Source organism: Chlamydotis macqueenii, chromosome 1, assembly GCF_036417535.1.
Source record: "Chlamydotis macqueenii isolate bChlMac1 chromosome 1, bChlMac1.mat, whole genome shotgun sequence".
Lineage (NCBI taxonomy): Eukaryota > Metazoa > Chordata > Aves > Otidiformes > Otididae > Chlamydotis > Chlamydotis macqueenii.
In genome coordinates, this window is record NC_141556.1 from 89,646,619 (window position 1) to 89,669,889 (window position 23,271).

General features: G+C 50.1%; 1 protein-coding gene across 3 annotated transcripts in view; it reads right to left on the bottom strand.

Annotated features, from left to right (window-relative positions):
* The window catches only part of LOC104484658 (galactosylgalactosylxylosylprotein 3-beta-glucuronosyltransferase 1), a 30,368-nt gene extending 21,571 nt beyond the window's left edge, over positions 1-8,797 (bottom strand). For 2 of the 3 annotated variants that reach the window (XM_086761135.1, XM_086761116.1), the window contains exon 1: positions 8,682-8,794. The gene's annotated coding sequence lies outside the window, so the exon portion shown is untranslated. Of the gene's footprint in view, positions 1-8,681 lie in introns of all 3 variants that reach the window. The other variant, XM_086761126.1, reaches the window with a different exon arrangement.
* Between the last annotated feature and the right edge of the window lie 14,474 nt (positions 8,798-23,271).

Here is a 23,271-nt window from a genome sequence, read left to right on the forward strand (position 1 = left end):
AAAAATACCCCTGAAGGGCCAGTAATGGTTCCTAGGCAGGGGAAACCTTCCAAAACCTGTTGGGGAGGAAGAAGGAAGAAACTGGCTTCCTGGTTCTGCTGCTGTAACTAATTTCTAGGTCATTTGTGTTTGTCCTGACGCTCAGGACAGGACCCATGTTGGAGTTAGGAGAGAAATACCTAGTATCAGATTGTATCTGTCTGGTAAGTGCCACGCAGAAGGGAGTACAAAATAGCAGAAACCGTGCCTAGTGACTATTTTGCACCTAACAGCTACAGGTTTTAGTTTGACTTCCAGGGAGCTACAGTCCAAGTGTGGCTTGGCTTGCTGAACTATGAAAAAAAATCTTGCTGGACTATGAACAAAACTTCCTCATGGCATCTTATCTACTGCTGAATGGGAGCGGATATTGACAGGAGAGCCACATGGGTCCTCAGCAGCACCTCCAGAAGAGGCTACTAGGTGGGATGAAGCATGCAGAGTTTGTCTAGCAGGATGATGTTGTGACTGGGAGTGCATGTGGGGAGACTGGTCATGATGCATGAACAGTACTGGGTTTGTTCTCAAGAGGGTGACAAGAGATGGGAGCGCCATGCACGAAAGCTCTTGGAGGTGGTAAGAGGAATTTTTAATTATCCTTTCCAAAATGGTCATTTGGGGTAAACTATATTCACCCACAAAAGTTTTCTTAGCATAAAGGTCAGCAGGGATGACTGCATCTTAGCAAAGTGCTTAGCAGTTTCTTGTGTCTTCACTTGTAACGGAGCTGCTGATGCGTGTTGAGTAGTAAGAGATTTGTTGTACTTTCCTTAATGCTCCAAGAATCCTGTTCTAACATGGAAGTTAGAAACATGACTTCTACTGTAAAGCAAGCTCCTGTTATCATTTGATAACATGCTGCTGAGCACTGTAGGTTTGAGGAAAACAGGAAACAGTGCGACAGTTGATAATGGGAAACTTACTGGGATTACTGGACGAGCTATGGAAAAACCTATGGGCTGCTACACTGCAGGAGGTGCTGGTATCTCATGGTGGAGAGGAGATGTGAAGGCAGAGCAGGGGGCTGGATTGGAGTGGACAACTGAAATATCTAGTCATTGACAAAACAGAGGCTGCAAGAGGTTGTGAGGAGTAGGATGGAGGAGGTGGTTCCAAGGGGGAAAAAAAATGGCGTGGGGGAGAAATGCTGGCCAGGCTGCGATCTGCAACTTGATAGCACTTGCCAAAATGCAAATTTCTCCTTCCTAAAGATCTTCCAGGGGACACCTCAGCTACCTGGAGTCTGTGTTTAATGCTCCTACCTTCTTTCCTATTGCTCTACAGAGATGAGGAGCTGGCACGCATGTCAGAGAGGAAGGAAACTTGCTGTGGACCTTGGAGCAGTAGGATTTGCCAGCTTGCCTCTGAGCACCCTGCCCAGCCCTGAGATCCAGCTCAGCTGGGCTGAGTTTGACTTCAGCCTGTGGGCTCCACAGAGGTGCACAGGGATAATCAGGATTTGGTTTCTGTTTGCTTGCTAATTTGAGCCCCTGCTGTGAGATTTGGATGTTTCTGAGGATTCTGTATTAGCTTTAATGATTAAAAAATTATTTCAATCCGTAGTGAAGAAGATGCATGATCTATCACTGAAGCCGCTTAGCAACAGGACTCATTAAGACATGTATTAGTACAGAAAGATACCCTTGCCCCAGCATCCTCTTGGAATGACTATCCACTCATCTAAACAAGATAAAGGTCTTTTCTGGTCTCCTCTGAGGCCAGAGGATAAAGCACTCAACTGTGAAACAAGATTTCTTGGTTCTTTTTCTGGCTTCAGCTGTGTGTAAGTATGTGGATCTGGGCAAATCATTTCACCTGCTTCAGTGCCTCAGTTCCCCCACAGGTGAGATAAGCACAACAATGTATAACCACTCTGGGTTTGTTTGTTTTTTTTCTAGTGAGTTCAGGCACTTGAAAGTCATTTCACCAAACCCTTGCACTGTGTAAAAAGCGTCTCAGCCCCTTGGCAGTGACTTACAGTAAACACACGGTTCGCATTGCTCTCCTGAAGCCTGACATACAGTTAGCTAATTAGAGGGGAGAAAAATTATCTTCTCCTAGCCCCTTTTCACCTGATGGTAGCCAAACAAAAGACTTGTTATCTGGCTCAAAAGAATTAATTTTGGGCAAAGCCTGGCAAAGTATGTCTAGTTACCCTTCAAGGAGAAAAAAGGCCCGCCTGTTCTGGGGCAGGATCTAATTTTACTCACAGGAACACTACTAAATACGATGTTTGAGAGAACAGTAATATTTGGTGGTATTTTTATTCCCAGAGTCATTCTTTGAACCACTTGGGCAGCACCATTCTCCTCATGGGGAGAAACTGAGGCAGGGAGGAGGAACTGGGCATAAAAAGAGCCATTTGGTCCACAGTATAAGAGCCGAGGTGTTCCTGGCTCCTGGGCTTGCACAAGGGACGTTGAATGTCATACCTGAATGCACAAGCCTTGGGCAGACCTTAGCGTGGGGTACGGGTAAGGGGAGTGGAGACAAAAGGAAGGTGAGGGAAGAAAAAAGGGTGTGGGTCATATGAAGTCACACATTAGGTATGATTGGAAGTGGTTTCTGAGGGAGGGAGAGGCAACAGGAGAGGAGATGAAGTTAAAGGGGATGAGAGAGTGGGAGAAAAGAGGAGGAGAAATGAACAAGGACGAAGGAGCAGGAGACCAAGTGGGACAGCAAGCAGGAGGCACAGTCAAAGCATCTGAGCTCTCTCTGAAGAGATTGCCTATTTTGCTTCTGCCTTTTTTTTTTGTGTCTGATCTTGCCTTAAAATTACAGGAATGTGGCAGCACAGCACTGGCGCTCTGATTTATTAATTCCATCCCGTCCCACCAGCCCGTAAAACAAAAGCATCTGTGTTTGCTCAAGAGGAGCACATGAAGGGCCTCATTCACGTCAGAGGTGGAGAGGGAAGCTGGCAGATACAGGAAAGTCATCGGCGCCTCCTTCCTTTTCACCTTTGTGTGGATCTGGGCTGGGGGAAGGGCCGTGGGAGGGAAGAATCCAGGGGATGGGGTATCAGGAGAGAGAAAGCTAAGATCAGCCTGGTGATCTCTACGGGAGAAAGCAGAGGGGAGGGGGGAACCCAACAAATGCACTAAGCTGGACCACCTCCAGTAAGGAAAGCACCCCTGTGCTGCAGAGAGGACGAGGTCCCTTGCTGCCACCCAAACTCACCCAGCACTGACTTCTAAGGTGGCACTTTGTGTTCCCCCATGAACAGCACTTCTATCCTGGCCGTGGTCACAGCCAGTGCTTCAGGGAGCCAAGAAGTCTCCCTTGCAGGAAGCCCAGCACTGCTGCCTGACTTGTAGCTATGGACATAACCATAATAATAAATTAAACCTGTCAGTTGTGGGAGAAGTATCCCCTCACAGCTGTTTTTTTGCATGCTTTCAGAGTGAGGAAGGCTCAGGGCGAGATGAATGTTAACTATCCTACTTTAACGATTGGGGCATGAAGGGTAAGAGGAGCCAGCAACCTCTGCTCATGCCAGGCAAGGATCAACTGTGCTGTTTGTAGAAAGAGGTACTGGGAGATTTCTGTCTGACACAGAGGACCCTGCTAAAACCACATCTCTACCCCTGAGACAGCATCCTCAGGAGCCGGGCTGCCCTGCAACACGGCACGGGGAGCATCACCTCAGGGGAAGTGGGGTCTGCCAGTTACTGCTGCCTGCCTGGCCCTTGGCTGTTCCTCCAAGCTCTCCCACACAAGGATTGCCTACGAGCAATCCTGCTTTGCTAGCAAAACGTGGTTCCCATGCGCCTTGTACTCCCACGCACAAACCCACCATGAACTCACAGAACGAGACAACGTTGCTGCTCTGAAATCTTTTATCCAGAGCTGAGATTGTCTGATGGCTAACCCTCTTCAGCGCTAAGTAATCCCAGCACTTTGCTGGGCTAGAGGCTGACTGTAGTGGGAATAAATGCCCTGTGCTCTCATTGCCAAGAGTTAACATCCAAAGAACAGGACAATACCGTTTTCTTTTGTAATGCAGCATTATTCATAAACCAGCACCACACAAAATTGCCAGGATGCTGGCAGTCTATTAAAATCAAGAGCAAACAGCAGGGGAAGTGGCAGCCCAAGCACCACTGGACCAGCTGAACTCTCATCAGAATTTCACCTGAACCCGCTCCAGCTGACGAAAACCAAACCTTATGAGAGCTAAGTGTCAGCACATAGGCTGGAAAACACATATTTTTTGCTTCTGCCTGGAAATTACAATATGCCCCTGTGATCTTCACTCAAGCATGTCTGTCTCCTTTTGTCCTTTGTCTCTCACATTGATCAATGTTGTGGGATTTGGAAAGTACAAGAAATCCTATGCTAGACAATTTTGAGAGGCTGAAGCCTGAAGATTTAGATCTATTTCAAATGGACTGTCCTGTCCGGTGATGAATGATCTACTATCCATCAAAATATCTCCTCTTTTCCTGAACACTCAGCACTGACAACATCTTGTAGCGGCAAGTTCCATATGTCACTATACACAGCGTGGCAAAATACTTACTTTTATCATCAAATTGCTACCTTTCACATTTTCCTGAATGCAATACAGTTCCTCCACTAAGAAAAGCCATGTAGAGAAGCAGTCATTCTCCCTGTTCCACGTAGCCGATGGCTTTAGTTTTCACCTCAATGTCCCTCCTTGTTTGTCTCCCAGAGCTAACTAGCCCCCCCATCTTAACGAATCTCTCCGTGCATATCAGGCATTTGTGGGATTACCTGCTCAGAGGAGGGATGAACGGCAAGCGAAACCTAAAGATCCCTGTGCCAGAGCTGTGGATGCCAGCTCTGTGTCACAGCCCTGGGAAGCTGTGTCTCCTGAGGAAATTTAGCTCACATTTTATAAATTTGAAGAGTTTCCAGAGTGCAATGTTTTTATCTTGGGCAGAAGGATCTCAGACAGGCCCCCTGCACTGCACGGCGGAGGAAGCCAACAAGGCAGTTGATTGAACACTTGGGAACATTGGCAAAGTAGATAAATTCGAGCTCTTAAGGAAAGACCTTTGGGAGCACTAATAGCACATGACAGTGAGCTAGAAAAGACTTCAGGCTCTTAATGATGAGCCCGCACAGCCTAAAACAGCATGAGAGGATAAGGGACCAAGTTTTTGTAAGTGTGCTGGCCACAGGTCAGGGTGCAGTTTGGAGACATACCCCAACCTGGAGGAATCGGTGGGGTCTGACCAGTGTCCCTTTTGAAGAGCGGGCTGTTAGGCAGTCATGCCTGCACCCGAGAGGAGGGCGACGACAGCCACAGGTCTCATTCACTGGCTGTATTTATTAGTCTCTTACGGTACTGGTAGCTTTTAAATCACAGTCCTGTTGGGCTGCGCTGCTTCCCGGCAAGTGCTCCTCGGGAGATACAGGGCCCTTGCCTGGGAGACAGACGATCTGGGGCTGTCTCAGCTCTGACGCTATCAGCTGCAGTGTCTCCCTTGTAGAGTGGGGGTAGTCATCCTGACAAACAGCTCTGCATGTGGGCAGGGAGTGCTCTTAATCACGTATGCTGGGTACTTTGAGATCTCGGGATGGGAAGTGGCACGGACGAGCTTAATGCTTATTATTAGACTGAAAAGGCCAGGAGCAAGAAGGGCAGAGCAATTCTAGACTTCTCCACAGGGCCCTGCAGGTGCGTGGGACCCAGCTTCCAGCCTGGCTTATTGCTACCTTTTTAGGCTTCTTCTTTTATTAGGATCAATTAAATACAAGGAGGAAGGGGACAGATATCATCTTTCCTGTGTACGTCCTGCAGAATAATTGCAGAGCTTTCCCAGAGCAATTTTGCATGCTCAGTAAAGGGCATCTTTGGCGCCTATCAGATATCTCATCCCTCTTAGGCATACATATGAAGGCTTGCAGCATACGTCAGGAGATGTCTTTATTGCTCCCAAATATCGGGAACAGGAAAAACAACTTAGAGTGCTGAAGAGGAAGAAGAGGAAGCTTTGGAAGAAGCTCCAGGAAGTGGATGGTGTCGTGGGGTGGCCCCTCTCAGCTGCGACAGCCTCCCGATGCGTCGGTGGGAAGGCGGAGGTGACCATGCCTGCAGCACCAGCGCCCTGAGGGAGAGGGGCAGCAGAAGGCTAGAGCTATGAAGGCACTGAGAAACAGGGAGGTGTGCAGGGCAGTGCCACTGGCAGGTGATTGCCATGGTGAAGAGGGGAGGAAAGCCATCTGAGGGTATGGCTGGAGTGAACCCGCTCCAGTCTCCTGCCAGCAAGCTGCCTGCTAGGCACGACTTTGCTCTCAGACACTAAGGACATCTCCTAGCCTGCCACTGAAGCAGGGGGAAGCGTTCTCTGCCAGAAAGCACCTCTACCAATGCTTCACAGGCAAGAAGAAAGGATGCTGGGTGGAGACACAACCTTGAGCTGTCCAGTACCGCCTCAAACACTCCGCAGGGAAGATGCCCTTAGAGGACAGAAGTGCTAGTTACAAAGACATTCCCAAAGCGTGGAAAGAATGTGAATTTAAGGGCTGTACACTGTAGAACTATATTCTCTCTTGCATACATTTAGCTGCTCTGTAGCTCTCTACAGCTCCCTAGGCAACAGTCTTCCCAAATGACACCGTAACGAAGCCCAAAGGTGCGGGAGCCTCGCTTATTAAAAGTCCTTGCCATAAGAGCAAGCGTCCTCAGCCCAACTGCTTTACTTTCCATCCTGTGGCTGCTGAGTGTCTGGCAAGTCAGGCTGAGGCTCTTTGCTCTAAAGGTGGCTGCATCTCAGCCACGCTCTGTGTCAGCAGGTTGAATTGCTTTGGGATTGCAAGGTTGCCTAAATGGTTTATCAGTTGTTGTAATGATTATTATTACTACTACACTGGAAATGTGAAGGAAGCCAAGAGCTTTAATTTGATCTTGTCTGATTCCCGAAGTACCCGATACTACACCTTAGCTGCTCAGCGCATCCACCTCCGTCCATTAACTGCCCTGCGGAGCCTTAACTCAGCACAGGCTGAAGTGCCCTGAAAGTGATACCGAAGTCGCTCCCGGGAGGGAGGCGGGGGGAAATCACAGCCACTGGGCTCTGGCCTCACACTGGGCCAGCTGCCGATGCTCACGTATGGTCTGTGTCCCAGGCGTGCCCACTAACAGGTAGCTTCCAGAAAATCAGGGAGCAGGCACCGACTGAAAGTGATCCCAGCCCCTGCATCCTGCTTCAAAGCACAGAGAGAAGGGGATTGGTGGCATGCGCGGCTGCAAACAGATGTGACACAGGCTGTCACACACAGCTCTGCCAGTGCCCCCTCCTGCCCTGTAACCCTCTCTATCACCTGAGACTGATCTCCCCATAATCTCCTATCAAGGTATCTCCTTTTGGAGTATTGATGACCTCCCTTCTGTGAGCATCCTGCCCTTCTGCCTCTGTGCACCCATCTCCCAACTCACTATGTGCCCCCCGTTCCCAGTCCAGTCTGAGGCTGTTTGGCAGTCCTGGGATGCAAGGCGTGAACCTCATCATCCATTTTTCCCTTTTGCACCAGGCGAGGTGTGAGCCTGAGCAGAGGTGGGTGGTCAGACTCGCGTGTGAAGCCGCTGTACCCTGCTTTGCTCTCCGCATACGTGCTTTGCACAAGGAGGCCTCCTCCGCGTCCAGGAAAGGAGCTGAAAGCACCTGCAGAGGCTGCATTGTTCGTGCTCCCCAGCTCCTTGCTGAGCTGTGCTGGCTTCAGGTTGCCGGGTGGGTATTTATCGCTTGGCGTTATTGCTCTGCTACAGAGATGCTTGGTGCTGCCCCGCTGAACGGAACACCGCTTCTCCCAAGTGCGCACAGAAATTGCCCCTTGGCTGATTTGCCCGAGGACTTGCTGAGGAACCAGCTGCTTCTCTCCAGATCTGCAGCACCCGAGGGTTTCTCCCTCTCGTGCACTAGCTGCTGAGCCTCCTCATCCTCTCTCCTGTCCCCAGGCTGGATGGGTGAGCAGCAGGAGCAGGACAGTGGAAAAAAAAAAAGTACTTTCCAACTCACCTAGAAACATCTACCCCAACCTCTGCTCCAAAAAACCAACCAGCAAGCACGTCCCTCGGCAGACACCCATGTGCCAGGTGGGGGTGAAAAGGGGCACAGACCTTCCCCAGCCCCCTTGCTCTTGCCCCGTCCCAGTCCACCGCTCTCCAGAGAGGAGCCCCCAGCTCCTGATGGGGATGCTCGCTCGGGGTCGGTTCCCACTGGGGCTGCGTGTGCCCGCGTACAGACCCCATCGCCCCTCTGCTTCGCCGGTACCTACCACGAAAAGGGGCAATAAAACCCCTCGCAAGGGGAACAGCGGCGTGCCTGGGACCCGCGTTTGGACTGGGGGCATCTCCCCACAGCTGGAAAATTCTAGTCCGGGGATGATGCCCCTCTGAAAGGTGCCCGGGGCGGGAGTGTGGGGGGCGTCGGGGAAGGGGAAGGGGGGGTGTCACAAGGACAGGGGCTCCCCGTGAAGAGCGGAACCGGTTCGGGCACTGGGCACGGGTGAAGTTTGGGGACCCGGCTGCTGGTGGTGGGGCAGGGCACCCCTCCCAGCGCGAAGCGCTGTGTACCCGGGGGACCGCAAGGTCACCCCTGCATCCCCGGCGTTCTCCCTCCCCGACCACCCTCCCCCGCAAAACCCCGCCGCCCGGGAAAGCTCCCACTTACCTGGCGAGATGCCCCGGTCACGGCGGAGATGCCGGGGCGCTGGGCGTGGGGCGGCACCGGGCTGGGGGCTGCCGGGGAAGCATCGCCCGCCGCGGCGGGACCGGGACCGGGACCGGGACCGGGACCGGGACCGGGACCGGGACCGGGACCGGGACCGGCCCTTCGGCGCTGCCGGCGGATGGCGGTGGCCGCCTTCAGACGGCGCCGGCGATGCGGTTACGCGCGGCGCGGAGCCGATTTAAGGCCACCTCTGTGCCGGGGGTGGGGGGAGCGCCGAGGGCCGGCTCCTGCGCGCCGCGCATCCCGCAGGGCCACCTTAAGCAGGGAAGGGGCGAGAGCGGAGCCGGCGAGGGGGGAAGGAGCGGCGAGAAGGCGACCCGAACGGGGATTTGGGCGAGCGGGGGGAAGGGGCCGCGAAAGGGGAGATTTCCCTTCCCCGGGCCCGGCCGGTGCTCTCCCCGCTGAAGGCGAGGGGGTGGGATTTTTTAATTTTTTTTTTAATTTTATTTTTTATTTTTTCCCTCCGTCCCAGGTGCTGGGTTGATTTCTCGCTCCTCACGCAAGCTCCAGCTGCCCCAAGCAGGAGCCCCTCGCCACCAGTACAGACCGTGAGGGCTGACTAACAGATAAGGCGACCTAGGGGCCACAGCCTGGAGTTGGGGGGTACCACGCTGCTGGGCTTTGGTCTGGCCGCTTGATGGCTCACATCGCTGCTCGGTGCCTCAGTTTCCCTTCTAGCCCTGTGGTAGGCAAGGAGCATCAGTGCAACCACTTCCCACTGCAGTGGCTGGCTGGGTGATTTCTTGCCTTGGCCGCAGGAGCAGCCACAGCCGACACTTTGTCCGACAGCCTCCGCCTAGGAGCGGGTTATGTCGGAGCAGAAGACAGGCCTGCTTTGGTTTTTCCCTTCCCGCCTCCCTTATAAGCTGTGTCTCCTGGCCATAAAGTCACCATGCTGTTTCCAGGGGCTGGATGCAAGGCAACTCTTCAGCATCTCAAATGGGGCTGAATGCACAGAGGGCAGAAGGAGAAATGAGGGCTGTCACACCTCAGCCCTGCTCTAGGAGACTTCTTTCCAGCCTCTCCCTCCTCACATAGGGCTGGGCAGCACACGTCTGTCTCCTGCTTATTCTCCTGAGGGTTGTGACTGCCACATCCCAGCAGTTTCTCCTGAAAAGGTTGCCACAGCTTTCAGCAAACCATGGGGCACAGCAGGTAGCACAGTCCCAGGCTCAGATGGGGACTTGTGGAAATTTGGCTTTGGGTAACAAAGCTCCTACTGTGGAATGCACTAAGCAGGGCAAAAGATTTTGAGATCCTTGGCTGGAAAGTGTGCCTGGAGAAGAACAAGAGAAGTCTGTCTTCTCAAGTTAGCTGGCAGGTCTCAGCCACGTTTCTGGAGGAGACGTTGCCGAAAACACCTCGGAAAGAGAGACATCGAGTGACATTTTACAGCCCAAATGACATTTACAAAGAGTAACACAGAGGCAAACCCAACACAGGCAAAGCAGCAGGCGTGTGTATGCCAGTGCCTTCGCTCACCTGCTTCTCCCCTTGCCAAAGGAATGCTCTGAGCCAGATGTGTTCAGCCGCTGGCAGGACCACTTGCCACCCTCACTGGCTGTGCAGACCTGCTGGGTGTGTCCTTACGCATCCCTCCCTCAGCCAGAGCAGGACATGAATCGCTGCTCTCCACCAAGTGTGTTAAGGGCTGGTGCTCTCCTGCCCTGGCATCCCAGGCTGCCCTCACTAGGAGGAAGCATCTATCCATCCATCCAGCTATCCATCCATCCACCCACTCAGCCATCCTCAGTGTTGTTGGAGGCATCAAGTCCCCAGGTGGTACGACTGGCCCAGGAGAGTCCTGTGTGTTCAGGGCTGAAAGCCAGCGTGTGGGTGTCAGGAAATGGTGAGATGCTTCCCCACAGATGGTTCAGCAGAAGCCTGAATGAATCCTGTGCTGCTGGCAGAAGCGTTACCCTGCTCCGAGAATCAGCTAGCTGGGGTGCTTCAGCTCCACACCACCTTGATTTTAGGCAAACCTGCACCAACGAAATTGATTGCCTCCCCCTGTGAGGCACTGGATCTCTCTTCATCCCCACGGGACAGGGTAGAGCCTTTATTCTCCTTCTGTGGCTGGGGAAGGGGCGTGTGGAGGAGATAACTGACAGATTATTAGCTACAGACATCTTGTCTACTCAGTGTATTGAACCTGAATCCTGGGTGAACACCCTAACCCCAGGACCACTCCAGGAGAGGTTGGTTAAGAAGGACTTTGACTCCTGCAGGTCTCTCCCAAATGCAAAGGCAGGAGGAAGAGATCCAATCTCAGACTGCTGGCAACTCCGGAAGCCCAAACCACTCAGGCTTTGCTTACTGATCCTCCAGGCTCTTCCTTTTTATGTCCACAACCTTTGACATCACTGCTACACGCAGAGCCACAGTTTAGGCAACACAGCCCGTCGTTGTACTGGAGGGGCTGAGGGTCAGCCCTGCAGGAATATGTTCCCCCCACCTGATCGGAGCTGGCTCCTGGCACAAGCAGCACACTTCTGAGCTGAGACTTCGGTCTGGGGAAGGTGGGTCTGTGCAGAGCCATTTCTCTTGGCTAGAGCAGATTTATTGGAGGGGACGGTGGGGTATCCAGTGTGCCACAATCTTCCTTATCCCTCCTGAAAGCACTGCCTGGAGCAGTCTGTGTTCCTAGCCACATGGCGGTGGAGTTGCTGCTTGGGTAAGACCTTCCTCCTTCCACTGCCACCACAGCTGTGTCCAGCCCAGACAGATGTGGCAATCTGTGTTCCAGTACTCCAGGTGGCAGCTCTTCCCCTGCCCGCTCTGCCTTCCTAGGCCATCTGCCCCTCTCCATGCCCACACCTCTTCCACTGAAAGTACAATGTGATCTAAAAAGCTCCATGAAATCTCCCTCGTCAAAAAGCTCAGCTCCTTCCCAATCAGTAAGTGCTTCGAGATCCTGGAAAAGATGCTGCTGGAGAGCGTAGCTTACCATTGCAATCTGTACACAATTTATTCCTGCAATTTGCTTTTCTTGCTTTTTCGCTGCCATGCCCTAAGGGGCCTGACGCTGTGTCAGCCTTGAGGCAGACCTACAGACCGCATCCCCGAGTCTTGCACCAGTAAGTCACAGGAGAGGAGACACGGTGGAAAACGCTCACTGACTCGTGCTGCAGAGGAGTGAGCTGTGCCTTGGCGCTGTGAGCCTCCCGAATGCTTACTCCATCTGGGCTGAGCGGCTGCAGCTGCTGCCCGGTCTCCTGGCTCACCCCTCCTGCTGCTGCTCCTACAAGCAATGCACAGCACCATGAGCATCTGAAGCACATTACAGGACTGGGTGAGTGAGTTGTTGATGCTTCCCACCCTCCCTTTTGCCAAGGGATTTGGCTGCAGGGCAGCAGAGACCTTGACGGTGTCCTCTGCTGCAGGTAGGTGTGTGATGCTGTGCTGTGGATATCCGTCTGTTAGCAGCTGTGCTGAGAACTTGCGCTTTCGTTGCACTTGAGGTAGGGGAGAAGCAAGCAGAGCCGTTGCAGGTTCCCAGCTGACATGGCGTAGTTTCACAAAGGAAAGGTGAGGAAGAGCTGCCAGCAGCCCTGAAGGAGGGCAGAGAAAGGATGTGGAGGCGGGAGGGAAACCTACTGAAAAGGTCAGTCAAGAGTCATGCCCACAGCTGACATAGGCCGTAAAGCAGGTGCTAGAGTGGCATCACACTGCCTCTGCAAAGTCAAATCTCAAAACACCACACGTGCTAAAGCAAGTGAAATTTTCCCTGTGAGCTATGGTGGTGGCACCCCCTTTCTGCTGAGAGTGAGGATGAGCCCTGGAGAAGACAAGTGGTTGCCTCCAAGTCACCCCTGAAATCTGTATCTGAGGGACGTGATGAGATGCTGGTGGTCTTGCCTACCTGGTCAGGCTACAGCCTGATTGTATTTTCAGGGAGCTTCCTGAGCTATCTTCTCCCTGGGTGCTCCTCTGTCCCCAGGACAGACCCCATTCCCAATGCCTTTCTTTTCTTCCCAGCCTTCTGGATGTGGTGAAGGAGTGATGGCAGGAGGTGGGGAGGGGGGTCAGGTGCACCTCTCCCAAGGTCCAAAGCTGCGGTGGTTGCTCTCTCCTCATTGTAAAGCTGCCTCAGAAGATGTGTGACAGAACAAGCAGTCCTTGATCTAAAACCTGCCACCCTTTGAAGAGCCTGCGCTTCAGCGAAGCAGCCGGCAATTGCTGCCTGAAGAAAGCTGAAAAGGCGCTCTGCAAGCTCTGCAGTTTCATTTCTCTCCCCCTTGAAGCACCAGAGCTGTACACTAATCAAGCTATTTCTGCTACAAGCTGGGGAGGAAAGAAAGAGAGATTGTTAGCATTAATGCTATTTTTAAATACTTTGCAGGCTCTTGAATAGGATGATGATGGGGGCCGTGTAAGGACCCAGACAGAGACAGATTGATGTGTGGTAAACGCATCTGTTATTTTTCAACTGGGAGGCAGCTCTCTCAGCGGTGCAACTCCAAGGTGCGGCAAGGAGCCGCCGTGAGGGCTCAGCTCGCAGCCTCCGACAAGGCTACAGCTCGGCGCTCCCAGGGCTCGCTTGCCTTGTCCTTAGCCATCCGTGAGGCACCCTTACTGCAGAGGGGCTCTGAGTTTGAAAAAAATCCCTGGGAATCAGCTTGCAGTTAGGCAGCGTGCGTAAGGGTTGCTGTGCGGATGGCAGAGGCTTCGCACACCTTCTGTGTGGGTTAAGCAATTGCCTGCCTCTGTGCGTACCTTACACCCTAGGGATGGGGTCCACCTGTGAAAGGCTAGAGAGAGCCTGAGTGACTGCCTTTCCCTGGATCCCACAAAGCTAAATCACTGCTGCCCACCAGCTGAAGACATGCAGAACAAAATAAAGTCTTAAGCTTTGGTCTCACCCCAGCAGCAGGGAATATTGCCACGTGGTGAGAACAGGATGGGAGTGGGGAGGTGAGAGGGAGTGTTGTACTGATGGAGGAATTTAAAGAATCCCAAGCTCAGGTGACAAATTTAGGTTGAATTTTCCCTAGCCCCAGCAGCAGGTGAGAAACTTGAAGATACACAGCTGTCACTTGAAGGCAGCAAGCCCGTCTGGCCTCTCTGAACTATTGCGCTGCTGGGGCAGGGGCTCCATGTGATCCTGGGGGATGGCACTTCAGCATCCCACCCCTCTGGAAAACTTTTGCAGAGGGAAAATATGTATTTGCCTTTCAATCGATTTATGAGACATCTTTTATCGTTGAGCAGAGACTTATATCCTGATGGTTGATTTCTATAGGATGGCTTAAAAAAACCCCAAAGTCACTCTCTATTAAAATGTCAGCTTTAAGAATAATTTCTATGCCATTCTGTCAGCCTCATCTCTGGCGAATTCAGTAAGGGTTTTCCATAAAAGTAAGTAACTGCTTTTATGAAAAACTATTTCTTAAGTGAGCTATCTGTTGAAAGCACGGGCCAGACCCTCTGTGCCGTTACATCGAATTGGTGCAGGAGTAGCTTTTGAAAGCGCTGTCATACGGACCCCGATCTCACTGAGGAGACCCTGCCACTCAACACGTGCCGACCGCAGCAGATCTCTCTGCGCCACCATTCCTAATAGCCAGTATCAACCTCGCATCCAGAAGGATGCAGAGGGCCCTGCTTTCCACAACCGCCATACTGACAGTGATATCAAGTCCTCCTTTTTCCAAAAGCCGATCATGACACGTCCTTTGTCCATTCCCCTCGGGAAGCGGAGGGAGGCTGGGGGTGGAGAACAGAGGGCAGTTGTCACCCAGCTCCTTGGCTACATGAGAAAGTGGCTTCTGTTTCCGAGCCTCTCTCTGCTCCGTGTCTTTCATCGATGTCGAATTAAACAAGACTTTCTTTTGTGCGAGGGGAATGAATGGTCCGTGTAAGGGTCAAATAGCACTGCCTGCACAGCCTGGGACCTGCCTCACACAGTATGGGCTTGTCCCAGAGACGCACAATCGCCCGTCAGTTGTGTGTGCCCCCAGGGCGGGGGCTCCCCTCCTGGCACTGGGCACATGGGGGCACAGTCCGTACATCCAGGCAGGGAAGGAGGCAAATGCCAGGGCGGTGCTGCCTTCTGCAATGTCCTGTGCTGCATCTGTGCAACATCTAGTGGCTGAGCAGGGCTTTTCTGGTGTTCCCCCTTGCAGGGTTAGCGCCTGGGTGTGAATCCCAGCATGCCGGCAGTTTGGTGGAGTCGCAGCCGTAAACTGCTGCCTGAAAGATTTATGCTTGGAGGTCAGACGGGAAATTTCTCTCGATGTGGTAGTGTTCTGATCTGGATAACAGCTCTAGTTGTGATTTTTGGTCTTTAAATGAGAGGCAGCCCCGAATCCCTACGGATTTTCCAAGTCAGCCACACGCATCCTACAACACAAGAGTGTGAAGAGATCTCGCAAATGTGACACAGAAACTTTTGATTGCCTTCTGCTAGAACGGAATCTGCCTCCTGCTATGGGTTGTGGACACACAGAAAGATGCATACTGGTCTGCTGGTATGCACCTAGATGTTTGTCCATCCAGCCTTGTTGTGCATATGGGTCCCTCTGACTACGTCAGCTACTGACACCAGCCTTGTGAGACTGGGTAGCTGCCTTTGGGCAAAGCCTTCCCTCATGGGAGGTCTGAATCTGTTGATTGGAGAGCAGGGTTTATCAAGGCAGAGAAGTACATGGTGTGCAGTTTCCTTTGCAACATGATTTCTCTAAGTCTGCAATTTTTCCCTCAACATGAACAGCCTCCACCACTCCAAGGTTGAGTCCTGCTTAGGTTTCTGCCTGGGAGATAGCTTGGACATTACTGATTCAATGCATTTAAAATTCCTCACTTGCTTTCTGGAAATCTCTTGAGCACTGTTCAGGCCAAGGTGATCACAGCTGTGCTAAGCAGCATGACTAAATAAATAAATAAAAGCCAGATGCCAAGATATGCTGTTTCCATGTCAATCAGCCGTGAAGAAGTATATGTCCATGGGCAAAACCAGAGCTCAAAAAGGGCAACAGGCTGCAAATGTAAGGGTCTGTAGAAGCACTAAGGACTCTTGGTGGTTGCTATATTGTGCTAGACTAGCAAAAGGAAAGGCCACTGTACTGGGCTTTTTGTTAAATGCATCTTAACCTCTAAGCTGTCACTTTTGACAGCTTGTGCTTGTGATACACGGCCAGTTAAGTAACTTTTGCAAAATGAAACTCTTTGCATCCTGAAATAGAGCATCACAAAGTGGTGCTGGGACAATGTGATGTGACAATGCCGTACGAGGGCTCAGAAAGCCTTCAGACCCGTGGACAATCCTTTGCATGGGTTACGTTCATGCTGATGGGCTGCCTTTAACAACAAGAGGCAGACCCACCCAACCTGAAACAGGTGGAAATACTCTCTGTGCAAAGAAGTGGGATGAGCTCAACAGCACTGATATGGAATTCCCTTCCTCTCCATCCTCCTCCATCTGTTGACCCCATCGCAGCACTGAAGAGGCCACTCTGTGTGGGCGATTCAAACGGCAATTCAGACTTTGGACTTGTTTGGCTCTCAGCACCTCGCCCACACAAATCCTGCCAATAGTCATTATTGTGATGCCTTCAGAGCTACTTCCAGTGAGAAATACTGGAAGAAAAATGATGGGTGGTTGTAACGTAATGTGCTGACACCACATGCACCTCGTATCCCCTCCTCATTTCAGTCTCATCTGTGATGAAAGGCCTCCTTGTTATTTCTGTGCTTCCCATCTCAAAATCAGCCAAAGATGAGGCCAGGGACATGAAATAAACATGAATGTACAAAGGCTTCATGTATGTGTGCACACACATGTGTGTCTGTACATGGACGTGTGTGCACACCAATACTGCTACTGCACACGACTGCTACTCAACAAATAAAGTCGACTTTAACTCCTCAAGCAATCCCTGGTTCATCCTTCACGTGTCTTTGCAGGTCTAATTTTGTCAGGCAGGACTAATCTTGTCAATAGGGCATCTGTATGCAACGTTGACCTATGGAGAGTTAATACGCTCAATAAGAAAAAGTGCACACATTTACTTTTGTATCCTTTAAGACTTGAATATACTGGGAAATTGAGTAGTGTGGCAATAGAGAAACAGTTATTGCTCTAGCTATGTTAGTTTAACTCCCTCATGTGCATAATCTGTTCTGGAATAAGAGTAATTACTCCAAACTAAGAGAATGCTTTTATTCTAGAACAGCATTTCCCTGAGGGTGAATTATACAAAGAGCAGAGAATGAACTAGTTTTTCCTGCCTTACCAAACTTCAGGATGCAAAAATTGTTTTCTGATCTGCACCAGAATGAAAATCAGATTCTTTTGAGATTTTTCAGGGAAAATAAATCAAAGAGGCCGGGAAGAGCTCCTTAGCAGCCTGCTGATCAGAGTGTCTGTTGTGGGTGGAGGATCCACAATTTGAAGTCCCTGGGCTATCTGATTTATGGATGGACATTTACCTGGAAATCCTGCTTAGAGAGAAATGTCCTGAAAACACTTCACTATAAGTGCCTGTTCTGACTCTTACTGTCTCTCTTTTTTTTTTTTTTTTTTAGTTGAAATGTGCTTGTCCTTGAGAAAAGTTTCATCTTTGATAAAATCAGTTGGTATTTTCCAGTGAAACACTGGTTTGTTAAAAAATTCATGACTAGCCTTAGTAGTATTAGCATAGATTTAATGGTATAATTATCTAACTATAGTTATGCTGGTCAGTTCCCTGAGGTACCAAAGCTCTAAGCTCATTTTTGTGTGTGTGTGTGAGCTCAGATGATAATGCAAGTCAAGAAATCCTCTCCCCCAAACATCAGCATCTCATCTTTTCCCTGAAACTACCCTTGCTAGTGGTGGTAGCCCCAATGCAATCCTTCCTGTGGCTCCCTCCTGCCCTGCAGCCCCCCTCCCCGGGCTCCCCACATACGCTAACGTCTGTTGTGATGTGGAGATCCTCCGGAGGTTTCAGCAGCACCTCGCCTTTCTAATATGCAAAATCCCCACCCGTCGCAGGGCTTCACCCCCCTTGCTCTCCATTCACAGTGTTGCTAGCACCCAGGACTGCTCTCAGGCTGGTGACCTTGAAGCGGCAAGCTCTGTTGTCTCGTCACCAGCCTGCCCGCCCGCCGGCTTGCCTTCGCCTTCCCACTGCATCCTCTCCCTCACAGGCACACTTTGAGCTTGTTGTAGCATCTGCTGCCCTCTCATTTGGAGTCTCGCAGTGAACACTGCTGCCCTCAGCTAACTGTCAGTATTTATCATGACATCCCATTAGCACCGTCCACACTAATGACTGTGAAAGATGCATCCATTTTCATTTTCTAAAGGGCTTCCGCTGGCTGAAATCCAGCCGCGGGGTGAGGTCGGGGAGGGTAGCAGGGGGACAAATCTTCGTGTTGACAGAGCAAAGCATACACATCATTACCAAGCGCTCCTCTCTCTAGCAGCTTGGCAGCTATCAGGGGTGAGTGAGGGATTCCTGTCTCGGCAGCTCGGCGCCCAGTCAGGGCACCACAAGGTGCGAGGCAGCTGGGAGAGATGGGGGAACCACCTGCCTTTTGCCGTCTGCACGGATGAGGTAGCTCTCCAGTTGACCAGGCTACAACTACCCAAAGCTGCCACTTCTCTCTGAAGCATGTGTTAAGAGTTAAATCTGCAGTTGCAGGCCCAGTGTGGAAGAGCCAGGAGATAGGATGCAAAAAGTTAGTAGGCAGCCCCTAGGGAAGGAGGTATATGTGGTGGGGAGAGGGGACAGGATTGGGGAACCATGATGCAGCCTCTCCCTACCCTATATAGCACTCAGTTCACCCCAGATGTGCGGGTCTTTGGTCCTGGGGTCTACGTCTATATGGCCCCACTTTGATTTTTCCTCCCCAAATGGCCCCCAGTGAGGAATGATTCACTTCTCCCAGACATCCAGCATCCTTCCCTCACTTCTTTACAACACCTTCTTAATACAAATACTGTTTGTGTCCCTTTCATGGGACTTCACTGCAAAGGAACTGAGTGACTTGACTAACACTCTTGCCTGGAGAATGGAAATGAGTCCATGCAAGATACTTGTAGCTCCTGCTGTGCTGTGTCATTCTAGGTAGAGGTAAGCCAGTTCCGTTACAATGCAACAGAAAAATAAGGGTTCCAAGAAATCAGGTTTGTATTCTGAGCCAAACCCTGATCTCTTGCAGCAATCCCTGGTGGATGTTTTGGTGCAGGTGAAGGTGGAAGAGCATATGGTGGGCAGAAACCCAGGCCAATCAAACGTACTGGCACTGTTCCCTTCTTAGGACCTGACACCATTTTCTCCTTGCCCTTCTCACGTCCTGAGTCCAAAAACTTCCACCCGTTGCTGGCACAGATCACTCTGCACTACCTAGCACAGAGGCCACCATACGAGTGAAATGAAGTAGAGAGAACTTCCATCTCAGCCCACAGAAAACTTTTCCATGACCCAATGCAACTTTGGTCATGTAATCTTCCCAACACCAAGTTGGAAATATCCTATTTTGTTCCTGCTCATGCCAGCGTGTCTCCCTGCCTCCTTAGCAGCCGTGCCCTTTAGCTATTGATGAATAGCTGTGTTTGCTTTTGGTCATCTATTATCCCACAGATATAGATTTAACTTCTGTAATACTTGCTGTAAATTTGACCTTCTAGCCCTCTGACTGGTCTCATCATTTTTTCTCTGATTTCCAGTTCCAGAAATTGCCAGAAGTGCTACAAGTAAACAGCTGATGTAAACTCTTGCCAGAGTCAGATTATTCCCCATCTTTGTTAGGTGCCCAAAGCAACAAGCACCAGTTTCAGTACATTTTTGTATTTAAACCTTCTGTTTAGTTGGTGCTTCCTTTCCCCAGGACCTATGCTGTTACCAGAAACATTTCACATGTCTTCTATTTGCTGAGTATGTGCTAGCAATATTTTAGCCTTGACTTTTTAAAATGAATCCCATCTGGACATTTCTTGCTGAGGTTTCCAATCTCTCTTGCTCTGTTCCTTGTTTGCTTTGGTCTTCATTATTTCATCCCCAAGGATGCAAGAAATGATTCTGTACTCCTCCTTTGATGTCTATCCTTGTCTACACTGCTTATATGCTCTCCCTTTGCATTTTAATTCATCAAGAAGTTCTTTGCTTACCCAAGTGGGTCTTACGCTGAAATACCCAGTCTTCCTGCCCAGTAAGATTGTTTGCTCCTAAGCTCTCGATAATTTTGCTTTAAGAATCAGTCAGCCCTCTTGGGTATCTTAACCCCTTAGGGCAGCTTCTCAGGTGATTCTGCCTAGAAAGTCTCTAAAAAAAGGCAAAGTTTGCTCTGTGAAAGTCTGCAGTATTAATTCGGTTTACCTTCCCAGCCATCCTCTAGATCTTAACGTCAATTATGGTATGGTTACTGTGGTCCAAACTGCTGTCTGTGGCCACATTCACCACCATTTTTTCCCTGTTTGTGAGCAGAAAGAAGAGCATTTGTCCTGGTAGCACTTTGAGCTCACTAGGAAATCCCTAGGTTTCCTGTTGCCCTCCCAGCACATATCTGGATGGTTGATATCTCCTGTGAGGATCAGAGCCTGCAAGAAGGAGACTTCTGTTAGCTGTTTTTAGAAAGCCTCATTCACTTCCTCCTCTTGGTCAGGTGGTTTGTGACAGAACCCCAGTACAACATCCCCACATTTCTTTCTCTGCTGACCTTGATTGACCTTTACTGATCATTTTATTGCAGTTCTGTGCAGTCAAGGAGCTCCTTTACACAGGACTGAACTCTCTATCCTCTTCTCCCCTTCCTGTCCTTCCTAAACAACCTATAACTCATCCATGACCACGGCTCCAGTTGTGAGTAACATCCCACCACGTCTCTGTCATCCCACATGATCCTTCCTTGCTCACTGCAGTCTGAAAGTGGGAGAGGAAGCTGGATGCAGGTTCACTCTGTTCCTCCATGTGACTTTCCTTTAAGCAAGAAACCTCTTTCACTCTGTTTTGGTTCCTGGCTATGTTTCCTTACCTTATGATCATCTGTACTATGGCACATTGATTCCTCCCCTGCTGCAGTCTGGAAAACTCTATTGTCTACTGTTACTGAGCAGAAGGAAGTGTTTTCTGAGGCATGGTGGAAAAAAAACCCTAAAACAAACACAGAAACATAGATATTGAGATGTTCAGATTCAGAATATGGAAAAAAAAGAATAAATAGGCCTTACCAATAAAACATTTTATAGCTATCTTTCACTGCTGCCCTGTGAGATGGGTACTATACATTATATGCTGTGACAGGGTGGTCTTGCTGAAAGCAAAATGATGTGTGATGTGAGTGAGAGATTCATGGTGCATTGGAGACTGTCTTGTCTTACTTGTCTGGCTGAGCTTTGTGTGAAACTGATATGCTCTGATTGTCTGTGATAATATGATCTGATGGCCAGAGGGAGCTCCATTACACAGCACTACAGCAGAAAGAGCTCTGCAAGGCTTGGTTAAACATTTCTGAGTAGGCTGAGAAACTCTGATGGAGCAGAGGACTACTTCTACGCTTTTCCCAAGAAAAGCTATTTAAATTTTCCCTGCTCCTTGCAGGGGATTTGGACTTGATGACATTTAAAGGTCCCTTCCAACCCAAACTATTATAGAATTCTATGAATGTCTTTTGATCATCACTGGATGAACAAATTAGTGGATGAATCAGGCCGTAAGAAGAAATATAAGCAGGTAAATGGAGCTCAGATAATTTTTGTCCTACATTTGTTTGTCCAGTGGGAAGTCATGCAGTATGCAGCAGGACCTTCTCCATTTGATGTGCTGAATAGCTGACAGCCTGAAGCTTCCTGGACCTTAGTCCAAAGCTAAACTCCAAACACTTCCACCACAGTTTAGAGATAAGAGAGAGAAGCTTGTAGGGGAAAATCTCAGACAAAAGCAGCAAGGCAGGCTGACTGATAAAACTAATCAGGCTGACAATGAGGAAGAGCTTTGTTGTTACTACCTGCAACTGAAGATAAACTACTAGAAAAATAGCAAGAACTGTTTAGGCTGAGCAGGGAAGGGGGATGTGAAGATTATGGGATGGAGCAGTCTGAGGAGAATCTTTGAAGTTGATTTACTATGACTCTGGCTTGAATGAAATCCCAGGAAGCTCTGAACTGTACTTCAGAAATGGGAAAAAAAAAAAGACCCTCCCTTTTTTCTTTTCTTTTTTTTTTTTTTTTTTTTTTTGTAGGTGGAAGCACACAGGCATGGAGGGAAAACGGAGGTATGCAGCCAAAGGGACAGCTAGTGAGAAGAGCTCACAGCCTTAACAAATTTGGCAAAGTGTTCCTATGTAGGCAAAGTGTTGTGGTTTAACCCCAGCTGGCAGCTAAGCGCCACGCAACCGCTCACTCACTCCCCCTTGGTGGGATGGGGGAGAGAATCCGAAGAGTAAAAGTGAGAAAAATTGTGGGTTGAGATAAAGACAGTTTAGTATGTAAAGCAAAAGCTGCACACACAAACAAAGCCGAACAAGGAATTCATTCACCACTTCCTGTTAGCAGGCAGGTGTTCAGCCATCTCCAAGAAAGCAGGGCTCTGTCACATGTAATGCTGACTTGGGAAGACAAAATGGCAACACTCTGAATGTTCCTCCCTTCCTTCTTCCCCCAGCTTTATATGCTGAGCATGACGCCATATGGTCTGGAATATCTCTTCGGTCAGTTGGGGTCAGCTGTCCCAGCTGTGTCCCCTCCCAACTTCTTGTGCACCCCCAGCCCCCTCCATGGTGGGGTGGTGTGAGAGGCAGAAAAGGCCTTGGCTCTGTGTAAGCACTGCTCAGCAGTAACTGAAACATCCCTGTGTTATCAACGCTGTTTTCAGCACAAATCCAAAGCATAGCCCCATACCAGCTACTGTGAAGAAAATTAACTCCATCCCAGCCAAAACCAGGACACAAAGGCAGACCAATGCAGGGCAATGGATGATATAAAAAAGACATGCTTCTCCCCACAAACAGTCTTCCAAACCTTGGGTGAAGAAAGGAAGAAACACAGGTTTTGGTGTCTGCAGCTAACAGAATCGCTGCCTTTGCTGCCTGTTCAGAACACTGGGTGCTTCCAAAGAGCCAGCTTCTGCTCTGATGCACCAGTTACCCTCTGCTCCACCTAGATGATCTGCTAGATCTGCAAAGCAGAGCCAAACACATTGCCACACTAGACTTTGCCAGTGTGTATGGCTGATTGCCCCGGTGTTGGGGGATGCAAACGCAAACCTGCTTTGCTACCTCTGAAAGGCTACACCGTTCTCTGAACTCCAGGGGCCACAGGTGGCCTTCTGGCACCTTAGGGATTTATTTCTGCAGTCCCAAGCAGAGGATATGGCAGCCTAGTTAGGGGACGTGATCCCTTACAGAACCAGTAGAAGCAATGTTCAACCTCAGCGAGATTAGTTTAAAAACTAAATAGTCAAGGTGGGGATGGGTATCAACCTTCTTCTTCTTTACCTTCCCTGCTAAACATACGCTGGCTGGTTCAGAGAGCCAGTACTTAGAGTATCTGATGGGCACTGGGAAAATAAAAATCAAGTAGTTTCTAAAGTTGGAGTCATAGTGGAAG